This window comes from Malus sylvestris, chromosome 2, assembly GCF_916048215.2.
Source record: "Malus sylvestris chromosome 2, drMalSylv7.2, whole genome shotgun sequence".
NCBI classification, from domain to species: Eukaryota; Viridiplantae; Streptophyta; class Magnoliopsida; order Rosales; family Rosaceae; genus Malus; species Malus sylvestris.
The window spans coordinates 3,021,013-3,045,974 of NC_062261.1; the positions used below are offsets into that span (position 1 = coordinate 3,021,013).

The following is a 24,962-nucleotide window of genomic DNA, read 5'->3' on the forward strand; positions in this document are numbered from 1 at the left end:
TTGATTCTGCCACCTTACACCTGCCCCATCTACAACTATATACGCACCACTAGAAATAATTAGTGAACACATCGAAGTGTAAAAACACCAGTCTCTTCTCGACCCCTTCCCCACAACTAGATGACATAAAATTAAGCTTAATACTACACAAAACCCGGATGCCGCATAGGATAATAGTAAAATTTAATAACAAGCTACAAGTTGGACACAAATGAAATCCACCTTCTTTTGTCTTGGGTTCTTCATCAAGGGAATCTGCCTTACGAGTGTTATATGTCTCACTTTTTTTTTAAATTAAGCTTAATACTACACAAAACCTGGATGCAGCATAGGATAAAAAAAATGTCGTACCCAGTGCACAAGGCTTCCGCTTTACGCAGGGTCTGAGAGAGGTGAATGTTGGCTAGCCTTACCCCCATTTATGGAGAGGCTGCTCCCAAGTCTCGAACCCGAGACCTACCGCTCATGGGCGAAGGCACTTGCCATCGCACCAAGTGCGACCTCTGGATGCAGCATAGGATAATAGTAAAATTTAATAACAAGCTACAATTTGGACACGAATGAAAATCCACCTTCTTTGGTCTTGAGTTCTTTCATCAAGGGAATCTACCTTAGGAGAGTCATCTGTCTCACTATTTTTATAAGATTTGTCCTTATCATTTGCTTTCAATTGAAGATTCCACTGTCTTCCAACTGGTCTAACCTCAGTAATTCTGGCAATAGGCTCACTACTCTTGGAGCTAACATCAGAGTAATCTGCCAATGATTGCATCTTGCCCATGAGATATGCATGCAATAGCAATAATGAGTGGTTTAACATTATGTTAAAAGACAAACTAATATTATGAAATCAATAGCTCAAGAATACTGACGTGAAAACTTGTCCTGCTCTGGAAACCGACTTTTAGCTGCCCCAACTTGCAACTTCTCATATGGAGGGGGCCGTTACCATCACTTTCCTATGAAATCCTTAAAGATGAACATGAAAACTCGGAATATTTTGTATTCATCTGCCATTCTTCATAAAGTGATTGAACATCACCTACCAACAGAGTCACAACTTTAGGACTCAAACATACTATTCCGTTACGTACGGTAACTTTACCTTCCAAACAGACCTGCCGATCAAAAAGTAGGACAAACAAAAGATGTTCAGTTAACTCAAAATGCGACGTTTATCTAAGCACCTGTTTTCCCTGAATCACTTAAGAAAGTGGGACTAAAGAGACCCATAAAACTTGTGAAATTCATTTTGAGTTTCATGAAAAAAGTAGTTATATCTAGTGCATAATGGTGTTCCACATAATAATTGTAAAAATTAAAATTTGTCGGGGTCTTCCAGTGCAGTGTTGAGCTAATGTCACACATATGGGATAAAAAATAAACGAAATTATTAATTTTCCTACTGGATGTGGATTCACTTCAAGATCGCATACACGAAGACGGAGCACACAGTGTTCATCACTAAGTTCTACGAAAGTGTGAGTTTCCGTTGTTTTTCATAATCTAGCTCAATTTTGTACCAGTTTGAATACTAAACTGAACATATACAAAATCCAAAAAGTGAACAATCAAACAAATCTCTAGCTTATTAAATTAAAACACAAGCTGAGCATTGAGAAGGCATCAAGAAGCAGAAAGTACCTTAGTTCCAGGAACGACGTCGTCAGGGATTGCCGGGGTATGAGAGTACTCCACAGCTGTGGCCGTCGTCAGGGATCGTCCGGCATCAAAAGCCACCGACGACTCAAATTCCTCGAAAAATCCTCCATACTGCTTTTAGCAAACGTCCCTTACCCAAGCCATTTGATAACAAAACACAAAGGAAAGACCACATTTTTCTTTCTCTTTATCTATTTTCTCAGCAACCAAAGAAAAAATTAACGAGAAATACAGAGAGGTGTGATTTACCTGGAGGAGGTGAGAGGACCTTAGGAGCGTATGCGGGTCGGGCATGGACCTGGCGGAGATGGAAGGTTCATGTTGGTGAGCTCGGCTTCCACTGAGTTCACTACTGCACGCGTGTCGTCGGACAAGGCGGGGTGGATCAGGATCTTCTCCTCCACTTGTTCGAGGTCGCCGAAGCACCATCCTCTGGTTCTTAGGGTTTCGATTGCGGCGTCGCTTCTCCCCTCCATATTTTTGGTGCCAGTTTGCCGCGTAGTTTGAGTTTGGGGGTTTTCTGAATTTTGCAACAGAAAACGGCAAATGTACGGTACAGTCCCAGACCCCCAAAAAGGTCATGAAACCGCGTAGTTTTTTTTTTTTTTTTTTTGTCAAACGAATATCTTGGTGGGTATTGATTCTCTTTTGTGAGAATGAGAGCCAATGGACCAAAATTAACGTCTATCGGTAGTTTTCTTCATTTATAATTGAGGTATTTTATTACTTAGTATTACAGTCTAATGATATTTTTCTCATTGGTAAGTGAGAAGTCTTAGATTCGATTTTCATCAAAAGTGAATTTGAACCACATTATTGATAGCACATTGTGAGGCTAAGCCCACCGCACCCCCTCCTCTTAGTGTAGATAATATCGATCATTAAAAAAAAATGAAAGATTTTAAGTTTGAATCTCATAAATGGCATATTCAATACAAATGTATACCCCCACCTTTAGTGCATATGTATCATTGTATAAAAACCAATTAAAGTAGTTTAGTTTGACTGTTATAATGAAAAGGTGCAATCTGAGATTGAACTAAATCAAATTATAATTAGCTTGGTTTGGTTTGGTTTGTTTCGATTTGACGTATTGAGATAATGCTAAAACAAAAACCAATTTGAATATGTATTGGTAGTTCTTGGATTAAAACGTGTTTGTAATTTTTTAAAAGAGAGGAGTGAAATGACTCCAACTTCAGGAAGTTTTGTGATTTTGGTTTGTATGAGAGAGAGAAGACGAAGTGGGAGAGGAAGATACAAAATAGTAAGTTTAATTGTATTTTTTTATTTTTTTTATTTTTTATGGAACCCATCTGTTGGATGAAGTGGTAGGTCTAAAAATGGATATCATCCAGTGAAAGAACCCAAATGTGGTGTTTATTTTTAGACAAGACGAAGATGTAAACTTGGAGGTCCATACCATTTTCCAAGTTCTTTATTAATGTGAATGTTTATGTTATTCTGATTAGGAACTTAAGTGAATAAATTGTTTTCAAATTTGTAAACAAATAATTGCTTACAAAATAATGAACTCTGTTAAACAAAAATAATTGCTTACAGTAGAGAGTAACTATAAATATTATTGTAAATTGCTTATTTAAATATTTTTAATTTATATAAATCGATAGGTTGCTATTGCATTCATAAAAGGATCCGGCCAAGATCTTTTTTTTGGAGATCCCGGAGATTTCGTGATCGTTCATCGTACATCATGTGATCAGAAATCATTTGAAATTTAAAATTAAATATAAATAATACTTAACGAAAACTGACCCCACGATCACGGGATCCCGAAATCCCTAGAAAAATGATCCCGCGAGGATCATTTTCCATTGCATTATGTGCCTAAATCAAATCACTAACTTGAACCATGCTCTTTATTTGGGAATTGTGCGTTTTCCTTATTTGAATTAGTAGGGTTTGTATTTTTGTTTTTCAAATTTGATTTTGTGCGATTTCATTTTGATAGATATTTCAGAATTTCAGAAAGCAGATGTGGTTTGATCAATTAAAGCCAACCTGAATTACAGAGGTCTGATTACAGGTACACTACAAATTACCTCACTTTTCTACGTTTTCCAAAGGGAAAAGATTAGCTTGGTTTGATCTCTTATTTGGATTGTGTAGAATTGGTTTGATCTCTTAATTTGTGTTGTACAAATTTTATGTTCCCTCGAAGCTGGTAATGATTGATAACCATGGCAGAAAGAGACGGGGTTGGATTGAACAAGCTGCAGTTCACAATCAGGATTCCAATGTCCTTAGGTTTAACAGCTGTTTTAGCGAAAGGCTCATCAATGGCACCAAACATCACAGCCTCGGCTTCTTTTCTAGCTTCTTTCATTGACGGATTTGGAGGAATGTTGAGAACTGCCTCGGGAAGGTAAGTCGAGTCACCAAGGCCGGATCTTTCATGAATTACACTTGGTTGGTTCTGTTTTGGGGAGAGACTAGAGAGACAGGCCAAATAAACAATTTGGTGCTGCCAACATAAACAATCAAGAAAGATGAACACAAATACATAGAAGATTCTGTTTTTGCAGATTTCAAAAACAGGAACTTATAAAAGGAGCTACTTTGTAAGCATTTGGATTTCCTGTGTGAAGCACAGGTTGACTTGGAGTTCCAAATTTCCATGTCACCTTCTTTGTGATGCCAGAATTTATCTAATTACTTTATTGGGGTGATTCCAATGCACCTTTGGCGTGATGCCAAAGGCCAACGGAATCTCTCTTTGGTTCCCATCTCTCCTTATTGTTACATAGTCTAGATAAGATATATGGTCAATAGTGCAATCAAAAACCTTTTTTTATAAGAATAGGACACACTGCAATGGAACAAAGAGTGAGCAGCTAATATGATATATATGAGCAAAAAGCAATCTCGAAGAAAGAGAAGGAAGCCTTGATCTCATTAGCTACTGCATTAAACAGATGCATGAAGGAAAAAACACACACGACGGACAAATTAGCGTAAAATTACATGAAATAAGCTCAGTCTAAAACTTATAAGAGGTTAAGTTGTACATTTGTTGAATTCATCTAGCGAGGGCTATTTCTCTAACTTATCCAACTATTCCTTTGCCTGTAAGAAAACTCCTAGAGTACAAACAAATTATATACTTCTGCTTTCAGAAAGAGAGAAAAATAGATTATAAATACATGCCAACGATTAAAATTTAAGTTCCTATCACTGCTAAAGCATTCCATCATTCAACATACCTCATGGCTCAACCTAATAAATTTAACAACTACTCTCAGCTCTAAATCTAAAGAATAATCAGAAATCCAACAACAGTTGGAGGTCCATACCATTTTCCAAGTTCTTTATTAATGTGAATGATTATGTTATTCTGATTAGGAACTTAAGTGAATAAATCGTTTTCGAATTTGTAAACAAATAATTGCTTACAAAATAATGAACTCTGTTAAACAAAAATAATTGCTTACATTAGAGAATAACTATAAATATTATTGTAAAGTTTATATTTAAATATTTTTAATTTATATAAATCGATAGGTTGCTATTGCATTCGGAAAGGGATCCTCGCTAGAAATTTTGTGATCGTGGCCGTTCATCGTGTAGTAAAAAATCATTTGAAATATAAAATTTAAAATTAAATATAAATAGTACTTAACAAAAATTAACTGCACGATATACGATGAACGGCCACGATCACGGGATCCCGAAATCCCCAAAAAAAATGATCCCGCGGAGATCATTTTCCATCGCATTCTATGCCTAAATCAAATCATTAACTTGAACCATGCTCTTCATATGGGAACTGTGCATTTTTCTTATTTGAATTAGTAGGGTTTGTATTTTTGTTTTTCAAGTTTGATTTTGTGGGATTTCATTTTGATAGATATTTCAGAATTTCAGAAAGCAGGTGTGATTTGATCAATTAAAGGCAACCTGAAGTACAAAGGTTTGATTACAGGTACACTACAAGTTACCTCACTTTTCTACCAAGTGTCTGCTGCTTTTTCCAACAGGAAAAGATTAGCTTGGTTTGATCACTTATTTGGATTGTGTAGATTGGTTTGATCTCTTAATTTGTGTTGTGCAAATTTTGTTTGAATTAATTTGGGTTGGGCAGAGGAAGCAAATAAAATTTTTAATTAATAAATTTAGTTTGGTCTGTACATATGCTAATGAATATTATTTACCAAAGTATGAACATGTCAAAAAACTGTTCGTTACAAACTATTCAATAACTTCTCGTAAGTATCAATGGTTAGATTTCTACTGTTCTACTTTCAATCTTAAACATCCAGTGATCAGATTGTGGCGTCGTGGTGTTTCACTGGAAACGTCCTTCCCTTAATATTTTTTTTCAAAAAGCAACTCATGCTTTTCCATTTTGTTTTGTACTTCAAAAAGCAGCTCTGCTTTTCCACTTTAGTTTTTTGTTTCCACCGTCCTATTATGTGTTAGGGGTGGGCACTTGAAACCGAAAACTGCAATCGAAACACGAACCAAATCGAATCAAACCGAACGGTTTGATTTTGCAATTTCAAAACGGTTTCGGTTTGAAACCAAACTGAATAGGAGAAAAACGGTTTAGTTTCGTTTTCGGCCCTCCGAAACCGCATACCTTTATTAAATGTTAAATTTTAATTGGTTATTTTCATTGAGTCCATACATTTAGTATGGACTCAACCACATCATAACATGGCCACATAACATAACCTTTTATTTTCTTTCTTCTAGTCCCGTAGTCCGTGAACTAAGACTTTGTGTTCTCTTTCTCAAGTTTCTGGTTTATTCATCTTTCTCAAGTACATTTAGTATGGACTTTCTTTATGTTACATTTTCTGTGTGTTTGCAACTTTACTAAAACACATCTACCACCTTTTGTTGTTAAAAAAATTTCACATAGTTTGATTGGTAGGTTCTACCAAACCAGAGTTATTACTTATTATAATCTTTTTTATGTTTGGGTTTGCGGTACTGGCATTGGAGATTTGATGTGCTCTTAGTTGCCTCAAGTTGAATTATTTTGTTGTGGTCCTTATGGATGTGAATTTTGTTGTCATCAATTAGGTAACCATAATAGTTTTTTTCAAACAATGAAACCAAACCGAAACCGTTTGAAACCAAACCAAACTGAATCAAATGGTTTGGTTTCATTTCGGTTTTAGCCTCAAAACCGCACCGAACCAAACCGCAAAAACTTGCGGTTTTGGTTTTGGTTTCACTCAAAACCGCACCAAACCAAACCGTGCCCACCCCTATTATGTGTCGGTACACTTTTGTCTAGGGGTGAGCATGGGTCGGGGCGGGCCTATTTTTGAAAGGATTGGACCGAACTCGGAATAAAGGGAGATGGGTCGGGTCGGGTCGGGCCGGGCCAGGCATTACAAATCTTAAAATAGGAACCGGACCTTACCTGGTCCGGTTGAAACGAGCCGGTTCGGTCCGGGCCCACGGGTCCTCTTTTTTTTCACTGTTTAAAAAAAATTGCACAGAATATTGTAGTTTGCAAACTGCACAGATTGCAGTTTGCACAGAACACAGATTGAAGTTTGTAGTTTGCAAACTGCACAGATCGCATTTTGCACAGAACACATATTGCTGTTTGCAGTTTGCAAACTGCACAGATTGCATTTTGCACATAACACATATTGCAGTTTGCACATAACACATATTGCAGTTTCCAGTTTGCACAGAACACAGATTGCAGTTTCCAGTTTGCATAGATTGCAGCTTGCAATTTGCATAGATTGCAGTTTGGCATTATTCAGAGGCATTACACCACCTATTAAAGAAAGTTACCCAGAAGAAGACTTTTTTTTGAAGCCAATCCACTCTCCAAGCAAGCAACTCTCTGATCCACCACAAGCAGCTAAGTAAAATGGTGTACTTCCAGGGTAACTGCACATATATGGAACACATAGATTGAAAAACGCAGTAAACACAAATCTAAAAAATGCAGTAAACACACAGATTGAAATCCCGATCCCAATCCCAATCCCAAATTCCAATCAATAACCAAATCGCAACACAAATCCCAAATCTCAAATCCCAAATCCTAAATCCCAAATCCCAAATCCCACTCCCATCCAATCATTCACCCAAATGTTCATGCATTCATCAACTCCCACCTACAGTTTCTAGTGCTAATGATCCTCCGCATCCACAAAAATAAAATTCGGAGAAGACATAATTAGACTTACGATAGACGACGAAGTAACAGACGTCGTTGAGGTCTGAGGATGGCTGAATGGGTGGTGGTGGTGTCGATGTGTTGGTCGCAGCGGTGGTGATGGGTGTTCTCTGTCGTCGGAGTCAAGTCGAGTCGAGGGATGGTGGGAGGGAGTGAGAGAGAGTGAAAGTCGTGAAAGTCATGAAACTGAAACAACAATCTCTGGAAGTGAAACCCTATGTTAGAAATGAATGGTTCAGATTGCATGATATGTTATCAATCAATCTCAACCATTGATTATAATTAGAAATGGGCCGGTCTGGGCCATATTTTTCTAAGGTTTAGGAACCGGCCCGCCCCGTCTGTTCCCAAAATAAACAAGGCCCGGCCCGTACCCAGCCCAAACCTACACTACCTGCCCCTACCCGCGGGCCCAGGGCCCATTTTCCCACCCCTACTTTTGTCTCCCTAGGGCCTGGACTGAAGGTGCTTTACTTTGAATAAGAATTAGTTTAATCATTGATTAACGTTATTAATTTCAAATTTTATTCTAATAATATGGTTTGTCTATTTATTATAAGGAAATGCTGAGGAGATTTGCTAAAAAATGAGACTTTTTATGGACTCTTTGTCACCTCATATTTTTTACACAATATTTTGATAATGTTGACATAAAAATTTTGCCAAAAACATGAGGTGGCGGAGAATTCATCAAGAGTCTCACTTTGAAGAATCTTCTTAGGATTTCTCTTTATTATATATAATATTTAGATTATTGAATTTGTTTGAACTTTAGCATAATTGATATTTAAAGAGTAATAACGAAAATAAAAGATTTAAATTACAACATTGCAAAATAAAATAAAAAACAAAATAAAACATAGAGAGAGAAAATTTAAATGAGAATGTCTTAAAAAGTTTGAATATTAAAATGGCTAAATGACAAAGCAATTGAAAGAACAGACTGAATGAATTTTCGTATCTCATTGATAATCTTTACAGTACAAATACAATATATACACAATTGGGTCAAACAATTAACCCTTCATCAATGTCCTAGAAAATCGTATCCCTCTTTTGGTGGGATTTGACAGGTAAATATATTACAAAATACTTCTTAATAGAATGTGACTAACATTGGTTGGGAAGTAGTGTAAGAGGAAATATAATAAGGTAGATCTTAATTGTTTCTGCCCTCGTTGTTTTGAAAAGCACACGGGGAGCTTCTCTCTTTAACGTGAATAAAGCATCTTTCAGAGTTTCCAAGAATTTTTAAGAAAGTCTTTGTCCTTTTGTGTTCCTTTCTTTCCTCTTTTCCTCTTTTCCTCTGTTCACCTTCTCGCCCAACGGTATGTTGTTTCTCAAGTCAATACCTAAAGATTATTACATTATAAACTTCTGTTTTTGTGGATTAAAAGATCTTGACTTGGGTTTAGGTGTTTCAGTATCATCGGTTTGGCAACACAAACACAACCACTGCTACATTTTTCAGTCGTAATCTGAACCACTACAGTGCAATACAGTGGATATAGCCATGGCAGCCCACGGAGTCTCATCTTCATCATGCTCCTCAAAACTCTGGAAGTACGACGTGTTCTTGAGCTTTAGAGGCGAAGACACACGTAAGGGCTTCACGGGCCATCTCCATCAAGCATTGGAAGGAAAGTGCTACAAGACCTTTATTGATGAGGACGATCTGAAAAGAGGGGAAGAAATAAAGCCCGAACTCTTGCGAGCCATCGAAGAGTCAAGGATCTCTATCATTGTCTTCTCAAAGAGGTACGCGGATTCGAGTTGGTGTCTCGATGAGCTGGTGAAGATTATGGAGTGCAGATCCAAACTGAAGCAACATGTTTTGCCAATATTCTATGATGTTGAAGCTTCAGACATCAGGAAGCAGGAAGGTAGTTTAGCCCCAATGTTTCAGAAGCACGAAGACAACATCTGTAAAGAAGAAGATGACAAAAAACGGAAAGCCAAGAGAGAAAGGGTAATGCAATGGAGAGAGGCTCTTACTGAAGCTGCAAACTTGTCTGGCCACGATCTTAAAAACACTGAGAACGGGTAACTATTTATTTTATTCAACTTTGATTATTTAACTGAAAATTTAGCTTTCCCCAATAGAACTCCTTTTTCTTTGCGATTAACCCATCATATATATTTTTCCAGACTGCACGTCGTATGTGTCTCTTCCCCTCCACTTAACTCTAGAATTAACACTGTCAATTATTATATGTAAGTTACATATAATAATTGAAGTAAATAATGTAACTAATTAAAAAAAAACCTAGGAATTGAAGTAAATAAACACGAACACCCGACAACCACACCCAAACACCGAAAACCCATCCTCTATCCCTTTATTAGCTTCCCTTTCACTTTCACTTTCACTTTCACACGTTCATTTTCCTCTCCTCATCCTTTCTATCTCTCTCCTCACACTCACTCCCTTCACCGTCGTCGTCAAAGCCTATGATTTCCGGCTTCAAATCGCGGCGAAGTGTCGAGATGAGCGGCTGCGATTGAAGGTCGATTTGTTGCCATATCTGCTCGGCATCGAATCCGTCTATCAAGACCTGATGTAACAGCGATTTGGGAGTGATTAGCGCTCGGGACTGCTTGTGGTGTGTATTAATATTTTTTTGGTTGAAAAGGAGATGAAAAACGGAAGGGGTTTAGGGTTTGGGGTCTCTCAGTGCGAAAATCGCAGAGAGAGGTGGTTGAAAAGTTCAAAATTATTTAACGAAAAATTATTTTTAAAGGTATAATAAATAATGACTAGTAAAAGTAAAAATATGATTTTTCATTAAAAGTAAATAGGATTATGAAAGTTTTATTATAACTTCCTATATTAATTTGGGCATCATCAGAAACAAGGTATTAAATCAAAGTCAAACAATCTAATGCTTTAGTTTTATTAATTAGTTATGTGTATATATATTTTAAATACCTATCTATTCTATACCATAAAGAGAACCTTCCTTATCAACATTTTTTTCTCTGTTTTTTTATTTTACCCTTATTTTTAATATACATTATTGACAAAAAGATGGCAAAATAATAATTTTGTATCTTTTGATAAAATGACAATCATATTTTTATTTTTTTTATTTTACTTTTTTTTTAGAAAATGACAATCATATACCTATTTTTTCAATTTTACCTTCACTTTTGATACACAATATTTATATAAGAATGACAAAACAGTAATTATGTAATATTAAAAAAATGCACTTATTAAGAGAAATTGTTCACACATACAAAATGTGTGCTCTTTGCTAGTTAATTTATTAATAAAATCTTATTTGTCAACCAAAACTTCTTAAAATTATTATTCTAATCATGTCATTAAATTGAACAAAAACAAAATATATGAGCAATTTGGTAATTACATACAATACAAATTTTGTTATTTTTTTTACACAAAAGTAAACAAAACACACCCACTTAAAAGTTAAAATTAGATGTAAGTGCCCTTTACCACAATGGTGAAAAAGGAGTTGGACTCTTGCATGATATCGTGGACTTGAATCTTGTCGGTGACTAATCTAATAAAATCTATTATATGACAAAAAAAAAAGTTAAAAATTAGATTAAAAAGTTAAGTAGGTTTTGTTTAAGCTCATGTCTCCTACTTCAGGCCCTTCCCCTTCTTCGAAGTTCCAGCCCAATTTTTTTTCCTTTTTTTTATAATTTTTTTTATTGCTAGTCTATCGTGAGGATAAACTCATTTTTTTTCCTTTAGTATAGATAATATCGTTTGTTCATAAAAAAAAATGACAAATATTTTTATAACAATTAATGGACAAATTGAATTACACATGTATAACGTGTGGGCATATGACTAGTAGTTATATTTTTATTTTAATTAAACGATATTATCTACACTAAAATGGAGGGGTATGCTTAGTGTCATAATGAGCTAGCAATAATGTTGTTTAAATTCGCTTTTGACGATAATCGAACTTAAGACCTGCCACTTACAAATGATGAAGAACACTATTAGATCGTAATATTAAGTGATGACTAATAGTTAACAATGTTAATTTTAAAATTAAATAAAATGACACATGTAAATAAAAATAGTAAAGAGACACATGCAACTAGGGACAGCAGACCCTTGGTCATTGACTGGGCTTTAACTAGAAAAATTAATTAAATTTGCTTTATGACTTAGATTACATAATTTTGTAGTCCGAAAGCCCCTTATTATGTGATGATACATTTAGTTATGTTTGTTTGTAAATTTGACTAATTAATGATTGTTTTAAATTTCATAAGAATTAAAATTTCTGGTTAATTTAACGTGCATAAGCATTAGTAGGTGAGATATTCAAAGTTGTATGATAATAATTTACTTATTGGTGCTAGGTATAAATTATTGCACGTGATAATACTCTATAGGCTCGTTTTGTGGGTCGGATGGGGATAGGCTGTCAACCATTAAAATGGACTCAAGTCCATTGCCGGGTGTTTGATGCGAATAATGAGCATTAGGGATGATGGGATTCCAATTTTGGTTACAAGTCCAGAAAAGGGCTGGTTTCATAACCTGTCCATTAACATGGGTTATGACTTATGAGTCCAACGTCGTCTTCCTCTCCTCTCTCCGTCGACATCAACATATTTTTTTCCTTTTTCCGTTGTCGTCGTCATCATCGTCATCAGAAGGCTCTCTCTCTCCACAGATCTGGTCGTACAAGGTGGGGTTGGTCGTCGCGAGCAGCAGCAGAGCCGTGGAATCATCGGGAGCAGCGGCTTGGAGTCGTCGTAAGCACAAACCCAACATTCCAGAAACGAACTTTCTCCGATGACACTGCTACCACCGTCGATTACGATGACAATTACTACGATCCCCACTTTGATTGATCCCCTTCTACTGCTTCAATCGTCTTCACCTTCGCCCCCTCCCCTGTCCAGTAATTTTGTACTATCCTTTTTGCATTTTATTTGATCTCAATCGCTGTGTTTCCGTTTCTGGAATGTTGGGTTTAGTGCGTGGGGTCCACCTTTCTGTGTTTTCTTTTGCACTTCTACTTTTCAATCCAATCCTAATCTAGTTGGGATAGTTGCCTATACTATCTAGGTGAATATGCAATATATAGGTAAATTACTCAAAAAACAAATTGTACAATTACAATAAGCCCACAATGCCACAAATTTAAATAGGTAAATTAGTGACTATGCAATCTAATTAAATTAGTGAATATATGTGTATACACACACACACACAATATACAGTCTTGCAGATTACGAGAAGCTTAAAATGCATAGATTATAGTTATTGAACACGCAATACAATATTTAAAACACACAGAGAAAATAATTAGCTTTTATTGTCTAGATTGTGTAGGTTATCTAATGGCGTAAGAACAAATTTGATAATAGGTGTTACTGGTATAAGTTGTGTTTCTTCTGAATAATAGGTCACTTGTTGATATATTTCTTCTGATTAGTTAATTCTTGCAAATAGTAAGTCACTGCAAGTCTCCACTGCCGTTTGTATTTTCTTACGAATTGTGTTTTCAGGCATGAAGCAAAGCTTATTAAGAAAATTATTTATGAGAATCTTTGGAAATGGCTTCCCAGAACAAAAAAATTACATGTGGCCAAGTTCCCAGTTGGAATCAATTCTCGTGTTCAAGAAATTATCACTTATCTTTCAAGTGGTGAAGGAAATAAGGTTCTCATGGTTGGAATTTGGGGGATGGGTGGATTGGGTAAAACAACAGCTGCCAAAGCCATTTATAACCAAATTCATCATGAGTTTGAATTCAAAAGTTTCCTTAGCGACGTTAGCGACACTACAAGTAAATATGGTCGGGCTTATTTGCAAGAAAAACTTATTTCTGGCATCTTGGATCAAAAGTGTTCAATAAGCTCTGTTGATGAAAGTATTGGTCTGATAGAAGAGCAATTTTCACATCGAAGGGTACTTGTCATCATGGACAACATAGATGGAATGGAACAACTCAATGCAATAGCTGGAAATCCTAAGTGGTTTGGTCCAGGAAGTAGAATTATCATAACGACACGAGATAAACATCTACTACTAAAAGTGGACAAAGTATATCCGGCTCAAATATTGAATAAAGGAGAAGCTCTGGAACTGTTTAGTTGGCATGCATTTGGAAATAGTTGCCCTAATGAAGAATATCTTGAAGTCACAAAAAATGTTGTTTCTTATTGTGGAGGTTTGCCACTAGCCCTTGAAGTTTTAGGTTCTTTTTTGTGTGAAAGAGCCCCAAAAGTGTGGAATAGTCAATTGGAGAAATTGGAAAGAACTCCTAAAGGAGAAATAATAAAACCATTAAGAATAAGTTTTGACGGGCTAGATGATACGGAGAAGGCTACATTTCTTAACATATCTTGTTTCTTTATTGGAGAGGACGAGGGCCGTGTCACAAAATTATTAGATGTTTGCGGATTTTCTGCAACAATAGGAATCAACGTCCTCTGTGAACGATCCCTTGTAACTGTTGAAGGCAACAAGTTGAATATGCATGATTTGCTTTGAGAAATGGCCAGAGTAATCATTTTTGAAAAATCTCTTGGTGACCCTAGAAAATGGATCTGGTTGTGGAATTGTAATAAATTTGTAAGTACATTCCCAATAAAATTTTGGATTTTTGCATCGTACAAGAAAAGCATATGTCTATTATACTTTAAACAACATTCATGTGTTAATATATGCGGTTGAGCAAGGAAAGCTCAATTAGCCAACAATAGTACTTGCACATATTCACCGTACGTGATTTTGCCTAATAAATAATAATACATGTAAGCATATGCAATCCCTTTCTTACGCAGTATAACCTTTTGTTAACAGGGAACTAAAGAAGGACTTGCTCTACATTTGCCTGATGAGAATGCTAGTTTCAGTACAGTGAGATTGCTTCAGCCCATAAACGTGCAGCTCAATGGAGCATACAAACATCTTCCCAAAGAGTTACTATGGTTGTATTGGCATTCCTTCCCTTTGCAGTCCATACCAGACGACTTTTTAAATCAAGATAAACTAGTCGTTTTAGTGATGCAGTGGAGCAAACTGGTACAAGTTTGGGAGGGTTCCAAGGTACAATGAATTACACCTGATGATGTTGTGTTTCTATTTGTTTTTTGGATTTCTTCTCTTTTTTTTATAACATCTTCATTTCGGATATTAATTTCAATTTTCTTTTGATTTTCTGCAACAGTCACTACAGAACTTGAAAACCCTTGATCTCAGCCGTTCTGATTCCTTACAGAAATCACCATACTTTTCACAAGTCCCAAATCTTGAAGAGTTGATATTGGAAGGGTGTAAGAGTTTGACCGAGATTCACCCCTCCATTGGTCATCTTAAAAGACTTTCTTTGGTGAACCTTAAAAGTTGTTCCAATCTTCGTTCTCTTCCAAGGGATTTCTATAAATTAAAATCTGTTGAGACTCTTCTTCTTAATTACTGTGGAAAATTCATAGAACTGCATGAGGATATAGGGGAGATGATATCACTGAGAACACTTGAAGCAGATGGTACAGTCATAAGAGAAGTACCACCTTCCATAGTAGGATTGAAGAATCTCACTCGTTTATCTGTGGACGGTACTACGGGTATTCGATTATCCCTTGACCGCATGAGCTACGTAGAGCTTAATGGAGAATACAAACATCTTCCCAAAGAGTTAATACGGTTGCGTTGGTTTGGATGCCCTTTAAAGTCCATACCGGATGACTTTTTTAATCAAGATAAACTAGATGTTTTAGATATGCGGTGGAGCCAACTGGTACAAGTTTGGGAGGGTTCCAAGGTACAATGAATTACACCTTGTTGATGCACAAAATCAGCGAAGACTTTGGTACAACAGAAAGTGTCAGGTTTTGTGACCTTCGCTTGGTTGCTTCGGTCACTAGTGAGGATAAGTACGTAAATGAATAGAGACAGAGAAGCAAACACAGGATGTACGTGGTTCACCCAGATTGGCTACGTCCACGGAGTAGAGGAGTTCTTATTAGTAGTGAAGGGCTTACACAAGTACAAAGGATCAAGCTCTCAATTTAGTGAGTTCTTGTGAATAGTTTAGTACAAAATGACATTAGGCAATATTGTGGGGGAATGACCCCTATTTATAGAAAAACTTGTAGCTTTGTCACATTGACATGTGTCATGTTATGATTGGTTCTTGATGTCGACACGTGATGCGCTCTGATTGGCTTCTAATCTTGACACGTGTCGAGTAGTGATTGGCCTCCTGGTCGGAGGGGAACTCTTCTGGGTCCTTGACAGTATAGCGTTGGCCGGTGCTCGGTAGTTTCGGGATTGGTCAAGTATGGTACAAACAGTGCTCCCCTAAGTTCCCGAGTGAGGGAAACTCCTCGGTTGGGGACTTGCCAGATCCAATCCCTTGAGTAATCACGAAACTTCTAAGTACCGAAGTGTGGTCTGATCTTCATCTGCCCTTCTCTGGAAGTACCTTTCCTCCATCCGGGAATGGTGTATTTAGCTGATGTTGACGCACAAGGTAATGTATCAATTTCACTTGAAGCTTAGTTGTAGTTTCGGGCTTAGTCAAGTGTGATACAAACCCTATAGTAGGAGTCCCCCAAGTCGCCGAGCTAGGAGATCTGCCGAAAGAGGTGACAGACAAGGTAAGCAGTCAAACTTCCAAGTAAGCAACCCAGGATCAGAGGTTTGACTTCGGCCTCCGGTTGATTGTTCTCCTTCTCCTTGTCTCTCATTCAACTGCCAGGATAAGGAGAAGCAAATGGATAAGAGATGATATGAGATACTTTTGCTTTTGAAGAAGTAACTTTCCACAGGCTTATTCTTGAACTGTGCTGGAGGGTTTTCTGGTGCCCTTCAGAGTATAAGGCCGACTCAAAAATTTGAGGGTCAAAACAAGTCCATCAAATCTAGAGTACGTTCGACCTTGATGATATGGGATACTTTTGCTGTTGACGGAATAATGAATGTGGTATGGAAAGGTGTCGTGCTGTAGTGATCTGTTTCAGCTCACCGTTGAACCTTCTGCTTCAATCTTTTGCATGGCAGAAGTGGTGTGCAACCTTTGCATTTAAATGGTCCTTCAGAACATTCCTTCATAGTGACTCATCCACGCTTGGCAGCTTCAGTGTAAAGAGCCAATATCTGATCAACTGTCATGAGGTATTTGCCGGTGGAATTCGTGACCTTGACAGCAGTTGAGGATGAGTACTCGAGAGCAATGCTAAGTAAGCAACCAGGCAAAGGCTCCAGGCAGTCAGTTCCAAATTGGAGGTTTGATTTCAGGTTCCGACTGACTGCTCTCTTTCTCCTTGTCCTGCAGGTGTGGACAAGGACAAAGACAAAGACAGGGAGAAAGCATGATATGGGATACTCTTGCTTTCGACCCTGATGATATGAGATACTCTTGTTCTTGGTGTGGCTTATTTGCTGAGGTATTATCGGGGGGAAATAAAGCTGAGTATTTCGAGAGGTTATGTTGAGGGTGCCTTTTCGAATGCGAGAAAGGGTTGAGCATTTTTGCAGGTTTGCCTGTCCGTTGAGGAGGGAGGTCAATGTATATAGGGATTTCCCAATAACAAGTAGTAATGCTATTCCTTTACCCTTCTTGGTCACAGCAATGTAGTGGGAGCTGCCAGCTTCACGTGTTTTAATTTTGTCAGAGCACTTTGAAAAAGTGGTATGTGGTATCTGGAAAGCTGATATTACGTGTGAAGATTACAGACAAGCTTTATCTAAGGAAATTTGGCTCTCGAAGTTCTGAGAGTTGTGCCTCTTCGGTTTTCGAACAAGCAATCCCGTCGAGGATCTGACTCTCGAGATTCGGAAAGCGGTGCTACTCCGGTTTTTGAGAAAGTAATTATGTTGGGAGTCTTTTCTCGAATGTGAGTAAAGGTTGGACGTTCTTGCCAACCTGTCTTGCCGCAAAACACGGAGGTCGACACACATAGGGACTTTCCAGTTGTCAAGCAGTGGTGCTGTTCCTTTACCCTTATGGGTAATAGTAGGGTAGCTGGAACTTCGAAATTCTCGTGCCTAAACTTTGTCAGAGATCTTTGACAAAGTTATATGTGGTACCCGAGGAGTTGATGGTGCATATGGAGAGCGGTGATTGAACAGTAAGATTCACGTGCTTTCTACTTCACCAGAAATCTTCGACAGAGTGCCCGTAATTTCCGCAAAGCTGATTGTGCATGTGACAGGTGCTGACGAGGCTGAAAAAGCAGGTGCTTCTTCGATTTCTGAGATCGGCCCTCGTGGTCTCTGAGCAGCCCAGCTTTTGAGAAAGCAAACGCCTCTTCGATTTCTGAGATCGGTCCTCGTGGTCTCTGAGCAGCCCAGCTTTTGAGAAAGCAAACGCCTCTTCGATTTCTGAAGCTCCGTCGAGTGCAGATTTTTATAGAGGCTGACATTAAGTTCCACAGCACACTTGAATCTCTACCAGTAGAAGTTCATTTCTTGCACTTCTAAGATCTTGATTTGTCTGACCTCTTCCTTCTTCAACACATTTGAAAATGTCTGGACCCTCCGACCGTCGTTTTGACTTGAACCTTGGAGAAGAGACAGCCACGCCTTCTCCAGACAACATATGGCGCCCATCCTTCATATCCCCTACTGGTCCCCTTACCGTTGGGGATTCTGTGATGAAGAATGATATGACCGCTGCAATGGTGGCCAGGAACCTTCTCACTCCCAAAGATAACAGACTACTTTCCAAACGGTCTGATGAGTTGGCTCTTAAGGACTCTCTGGCTCTTAGTGTTCAGTGTGCAGGTTCTGTGTCTAATATGGCTCAACGCCTATTTGCTAGAACCCGCCAAGTTGAATCATTGGCTGCTGAAGTGATGAGTCTCAAACAGGAGATTAGAGGGCTCAAGCATGAGAATAAGCAGTTGCACCGGCTCGCCCATGACTATGCTACAAACATGAAGAGGAAGCTTGACCAGATGAAGGAATCTGATGGTAAGGTTTTACTTGATCATCAGCGGTTTGTGGGTTTGTTCCAAAGGCATTTATTGCCTTCGTCCTCTGGGGCTGTACCTGGTAATGAAGCTTCAAATGATGAACCTCCAATGCCTCCTCCTTCTGGGGTTTTGTCAAGTACTGAGGCTCCGGATAACCACCCTCCGGTGCTTTCTCTTTCTGGGGCTCTACCGACTGCTGAGACTTCCCCTAAGCAACCTTTGTGAAGGCTCCCTTTTGTTTGTTTATTTTGACTCATGTATATGTACATATTTGTGGCTTATCGAAAATATTAATAAATAAGCTTTGCTTCATTTCAACATATTGTGTTAAATACACCAAAGCCTTCTTCATAAAGTTCTTTGAATTTTTGTTTTTGTTGAAACCTGTATTGTTGAAGCTTTGTGAGTGAAGCATGTAGTTTGAGGTAGTGTTCCCTTAATTTCCCGAGTGAGGAAAACTTCTCGGTTGGAGACTTGAAAAATCCAAGTCACTGAGTGGTTGTGAGACTGCCGAGTATCAAGGTGCAGTAGCATATGGTGGGAGTCCCCCAAGTCTTCAGGCGAAGAGAGTTGCCGAATGAGGTGTCTCGCGTGTTACTAATTTGTCAAAGTAACGAATTCTTGTTTCGATGTCACACATTCGTATATGCTTTATCTAAAAATATTTCCAACTTTTGTGTGTTTGATGCTGCATGCTATTGACTAGACAAGATCAAGTGCAATTAGTAGCTTTTCTCTCTTTTTCATCTTTTCTTTGGTGGAATTGCTTTTCGTTTCCACTAATCAGCCTGAGTGGATGCAAGATAACACCTTTCTCTATAGCTCAGATTGCAAAGTCGTCTTCATGAAAGTTTTTCCTTATCTTGTGAACTACAACATATCCAAATTTGAGATCCATCGGAGTAGTACAACTTCAGAAATTCAAGTATGATGAGTAACTGTTCATCAATGTTCTGTTAATCCGTCAGACTTGTTGTGAGCTTCGAAACTCCATTTTCTCTTGTTCAGATCAACATACTTTCTTCATCGAAGTTGTTCCCTAACTTGTGAACTACAACATATCCAAATTTGAGGTCCCTCGGAGCAGTATAACTCCAGAAATCCAGGTATGATGAGTGACTGTTTATCATTTGTCTGTCAACCCGTCAGATTTGTTGTGAGCTTTGAAACTCTATTTTCTCTTGCTCAGATCAGCATGCTTTCTTCATTTAAGTTGTTCCTCAGCTCGTGAACTACAACATATCCAAATTTGAGATCCCTCGGAGCAGTATAACTCCAGAAATCCAGGTATGATGAATGACTGGTTATTATTTTTCTGTCAACCCGTCAGATTTGTTGTGAGCTTCGAAACTCCATTTTCTCTTGTTCAGATCGGTATGCTTTCTTCATTGAAGTTGTTCCTCATCGACTCTTTCATAACATATCAAAAATTCAGGATGAACTAACGGTTAAATATTTCCAGATCTTCGAAACATCACAACAGCTTCGAAATCTGCAAGAAGCCGACTATCATGTTTGGAGCTTCAACACTTTAATTTCCGTCGCTCAAACAGAAATGGTTCCTTCTTGAAAGTTGTTCATATGCTCAAGAACTATAGGGTGTCCAAAATTCAGCTCCATTGGAGAAGAGCAGAGGTTGCAGAAATTTGATAGATGAAAGGAGGCGGAAGAGGGAGAGAGAGAAAAAGTCTCTTGGGTTGGATTTCTATTTTGGGGCAGATTCCAATTTTTGTAGCACCTTCATTATTGATGAATTGCTTGTACTTTTGTCCATTATGAAACTTGGGACTTTGGCTTGTTGTTGGATCTATTATAATATGTTTGGGAACATATATAAGTGAATAAATAAGAAGGAAAATTTTGGGCCCTTGTGGGTGTAAAACAAAAAATGTTTATGTTTACCCAAGTGTTTTTGTACAAGTTCAAGGGCATCTTGGGTTTTGTGAACAAAATTTGTTTATTTGGAGCAAGGTTTTGTGTTGAAGCTTTGGTGTTGAAGCTTTCTAGGTGAAGCTTTGATGGTGAAGCTTTGTAGATGAAGCTTTGTAGATGAAGCTTTCTAGGTGAAGCTTTGATGGTGAAGCTTTGTAGATGAAGCTTTGATGGTGAAGCTTTGATGGTGAAAGTATGTAGATGGAGCTTTCTAGGTGAAGATTTTTTAGGTGAAGCTTTGTAGGTGAAGCTTTTTTAAGTGAAGCTTTTCGGGTGAAGTTTTTTTTTTTGGGTGAAGCTTTGTGGGTGAAGCTTTTTAGGTGAAGCTTTGTGGGTGAAGCTTTGGAGGTGAAGCTTTTCGGGTGAAGCTTGTTGGGTGAAGCTTTTTAGGTGAAGCTTTGTGGGTGAAGCTTTTTAGGTGAAGCTTTGTGGGTGAAGCTTTGGAGGTGAAGCTTTTCGGGTGAAGCTTTTTGGGTGAAGCTTTTTAGGTGAAGCTTTGTGGGTGAAGCTTTGGAGGTGAAGCTTTTCGGGTGAAGCTTTTTGGATGAAGCTGTTTTTTTTTTTTTTTTTTTTTTTTTTTTTTTTTTTTTTGGCGCTTGACACGGTCTTCATTTGCTTGTTTTGTAGTGACTGTGGAAGACGGATTGCTTTCTGATTGAGAAGGGTTCTGGCATCGCTTGCTATGAATGTAAAAGAGTGAGGGCTGAGTTGGCTAAATTACCTCTTTATTGAATTCATTGCCAAATGGCCTTCATTACATAGGATGCCGAACGGCTATAGCTCAACACTTGTACATCGTGAGTCTATTTGTAGTAGTACTTCAAGTGATCAGCGTTCCATGGATGGCCAAGGGTCTTGCCATCAGAGCTTCTAAGTGTGTAAGAGCCAGGGCGACTGATGCCAATGACTTCATACGGTCCATCCCAGTTTGGACTAAGTGTGCCTTCACTCGGGACTCTGTCGCAGAGTAATCTTTTCTTTAAGACCCAGTCTCCTATTTTGAAAGAACGAGGCTTGACCCTAGAGTCATAATAGTTGGAGATGCGCTGCTTGTAGGCGACATTCCTCAAGTGAGCTTGGTTTCTGTGTTCCTCGACTAAATCCAAGTTGAGGGTGAGTTGTTTGTCATTTTCACTTTGAATGTAGTTCTGGACTCGGAATGTTGCTTGCTCGAGCTCAACAGGGACAACCGCCTCTGTGCCAAAGGCAAGTGAGAATGGAGTTTCTCCTGTTGAAGTCCGATATGAAGTGCGATATGACCAAAGAACTTGGGGTACAAATTCTGGCCAACAGCCTTTAGCTTTGTCCAAGCTGGTTTTCAAAGTGCGCTTGATTATTTTGTTGATGGCCTCAACTTGTCCATTAGACTGGGGATGAGCTGGAGAGGCAAAGCATAAGTTGATGTTGAACTTAGAGCAGAACAACCTGAACTTCTTGTTGTCAAACTGTCGCCCATTGTCAGTGACTATCGCATTGGGAATGCCGAATCTACAAAGGATGTTCTTCCACACGAAGTCTTCTATCTTTGCCTCAGTAATGGTTGCCAAGGGTTCTACTTCGGCCCACTTTGTGAAGTAGTCCACTGCAACGACTGCGTAACAGACTTTGCCCTTCCCTGCCGGCATTGGGCCGATCAAATCAAGTCCCCACTGGGCGAAGGGCCAAGGGCTGATCATAGGAGTAAGAGGCTCTGGAGGGGAATGAGGAATAGTTGCATATCGTTGACATTTGTCACATGAGCGGGATACTTTGATGGCATCCTGGTGGAGTGTTGGCCAGTAATATCCTTGGCGAAAAGTCTTGTGTGCTAGGGACCGAGATCCAGCATGATCTCCACAGACTCCCTCATGTATTTCCCGAAGGACGATTTCCGCCTCGGCAGGCGTAAGACACCTTAAGTATGGCAGGCTAAAACCTCGCTATTGTGGCGATACCCTTGACGCGGGTTTGACCCACTGCATTGACTGCCTGGGGGCGAGCGCTATTGTGGCGATACCCTTGGTTATCGGGATAGTGTCCCTTACTCTTTTTACTGAAAGGAGAGTGGTGAGGATGGAAATCCTTCCTCTTGCCTTGAAATTGATATGTCTGTTGATTTGGTGAAGCATTATGCAAGGCATGGGGAGGTGCCACTGCTGTTTGGAAAGTCGAGGTCTTCTCATTTAGGTGAGTCTGGCTTCCACCTCCCACTTGTTGATAAAGGATGGTTGTAGGGGGTTTCTCCTGATATGTCTTTGCCTCGGCGGAGGCATGGTTATAAGCCTGCGCCATCACCTCAAAGTAAGTCTTCTAAGTATTGGCATTGATCATGTATTTAAAGAAACAATCACGTAGGCCTGCCGTGAAGGCTTTGAGGGCAGTCTTGTCGTCTGCCTCGGCACACCGGGAGTATTCATGGCTGAAGCGGCCAACATACATACGTAATGACTCGTCTGGCTTCTGGCGGATAGTGTACAAGTCATCTGCAGAGTGCAAGCGATCGGTTTGGAAAATGTGTTGGGAAACAAATAGTTTCCTCAATTCCTCAAATGAGTCTACCGTCTCAGGTGTAAGACGACAATACCAATTTAGAGCTCCACTAGAGAGGGTGGAGGGGAAGAGAAGACATCGCTCTTCGTCGGTGTGCATCCGGTATGCCATGGTGGATTCAAAGAGGTTAAGGTGCTCAATCGGGTCCTCTTTTCCAGTATAAAGTTGCAAGCCAAGCTTTTGCTTTGTCTTTGCTTGAAGGGGGTGTTGAGGATCCTCCTTGTAAGAGGGCCAGGCCTGGGTTGGTTCCAGTCAGGTATTTCAGCCTGACGTTCAGCCTTCAACTTGTTTACTTCCTCAAGAAGTTGTAGGACAAGGGGGTCCTGAGCGGAGTTATGTGTCACTGGAGCTTTCTTTCGTAAATCTCCATCTCCTCTTGGAATTAGGAAGGTTTGATCAAGGGCATGTGATTTTTCCCTGGACTCGCTGTACTGGCTTCCAGGGTATGTCTGTCGGAACACCTCTGAGTCCCCTGTACCCTCATGTCTCTCTGGGACTTGTTGCCCCTTCCCCAAATTGGTGGCCGGCTTGGGCCGTGGCAGGGGACCGAGTCTCTCAGAAATCCTTGGGTCATTAATCTTTGAGCTTATATGGATGGAATTCTCTCGACGTTGCTTCAGGAAATCCCGACAATCGCGAAAGACGGCTTTCGATCCTTCTGCCCCTTCAGCAAAGAGGTGTCTCCCTCCACTTCTCATGGTTCGGGTCGAAGCAACTGGGTTAAGAGAAGCCTCATGTTGATTATCAAGTCGAGGGGTAATCTGTTCCCTATCAGGGATATCTATGTCGAATGCATGTGACCCTCCATGTTGGAGGGCACCCAGTTGATGGTTGACTTCCACGGGGGCAACAAGCTCGCGTGTCTGAGCTTGCCTAGCTTCGTGGAGTGTCTCGAAGAGCTTCTCATATTGCTCCTGGAGGACCTCATTCCTCATTGCTATCTTGTTGTTCTGAGCTTCCAACTCATCGACTTTAGCTTGAAGAAGAACTCGTTTTCCTTCCTTCTTTCGTTGTTTCGCACTATGTGCAAGGGGGGTGTCATTCTGTGTGCTGTGGCTTCCTTCGCTTCCCATGCTGGAGAGGGATGCCTGATCAAAAGAAAGTGTACGAATGATAGAAACCAGCTTGACACAGCTGAAGAGAGTAGGAATAAGTGTCGTTTCCCACAGACGGCGCCAAATGTTGATGCACAAAATCAGCGAAGACTTTGGTACAACAGAAAGTGTCAGGTTTTGTGACCTTCGCTTGGTTGCTTTGGTCACTAGTGAGGATAAGTACGTAAATGAATAGAGACAGAGAAGCAAACACAGGATGTACGTGGTTCACCCAGATTGGCTACGTCCACGGAGTAGAGGAGTTCTTATTAGTAGTGAAGGGCTTACACAAGTACAAAGGATCAAGCTCTCAATTTAGTGAGTTCTTGTGAATAGTTTAGTACAAAATGACATTAGGCAATATTGTGGGGGAATGACCCCTATTTATAGAAAAACTTGTAGCTTTGTCACATTGACATGTGTCATGTTATGATTGGTTCTTGATGTCGACACGTGATGCGCTCTGATTGGCTTCTAATCTTGACACGTGTCGAGTAGTGATTGGCCTCCTGGTCGGAGGGGAACTCTTCTGGGTCCTTGACAGTATAGCGTTGGCCGGTGCTCGGTAGTTTCGGGATTGGTCAAGTATGGTACAAACACACCTGATCATGTTCTGTTTCTATTTGTTTTTTGGATTTCTTCTCTTT

General features: G+C 39.3%; 1 protein-coding gene, 1 long non-coding RNA gene and 1 pseudogene across 7 annotated transcripts in view; 2 read left to right on the top strand and 1 right to left on the bottom strand.

The window, feature by feature from the left end:
* LOC126593680 (disease resistance protein RPV1-like) overlaps positions 1-24,962 on the top strand; it is an 81,714-nt pseudogene that overhangs the window by 55,907 nt on the left and 845 nt on the right.
* LOC126593636 (uncharacterized) overlaps positions 1-24,962 on the bottom strand; it is a 72,637-nt gene that overhangs the window by 39,681 nt on the left and 7,994 nt on the right. The window contains exon 1 of one of the 6 annotated variants that reach the window (XM_050259763.1): positions 14,265-14,379. The exons of the other annotated variants lie outside the window; for them this stretch is intronic. The gene's annotated coding sequence lies outside the window, so the exon portion shown is untranslated. Of the gene's footprint in view, positions 1-14,264; positions 14,380-24,962 lie in introns of those variants that run through there. 6 annotated transcript variants of the gene reach the window in all.
* Positions 18,478-20,627, top strand: LOC126593698 (uncharacterized). Its single transcript, XR_007613015.1, has 3 exons — positions 18,478-19,866; positions 19,950-20,047; positions 20,223-20,627. It is a non-coding gene; the product is annotated as an uncharacterized LOC126593698 (long non-coding RNA).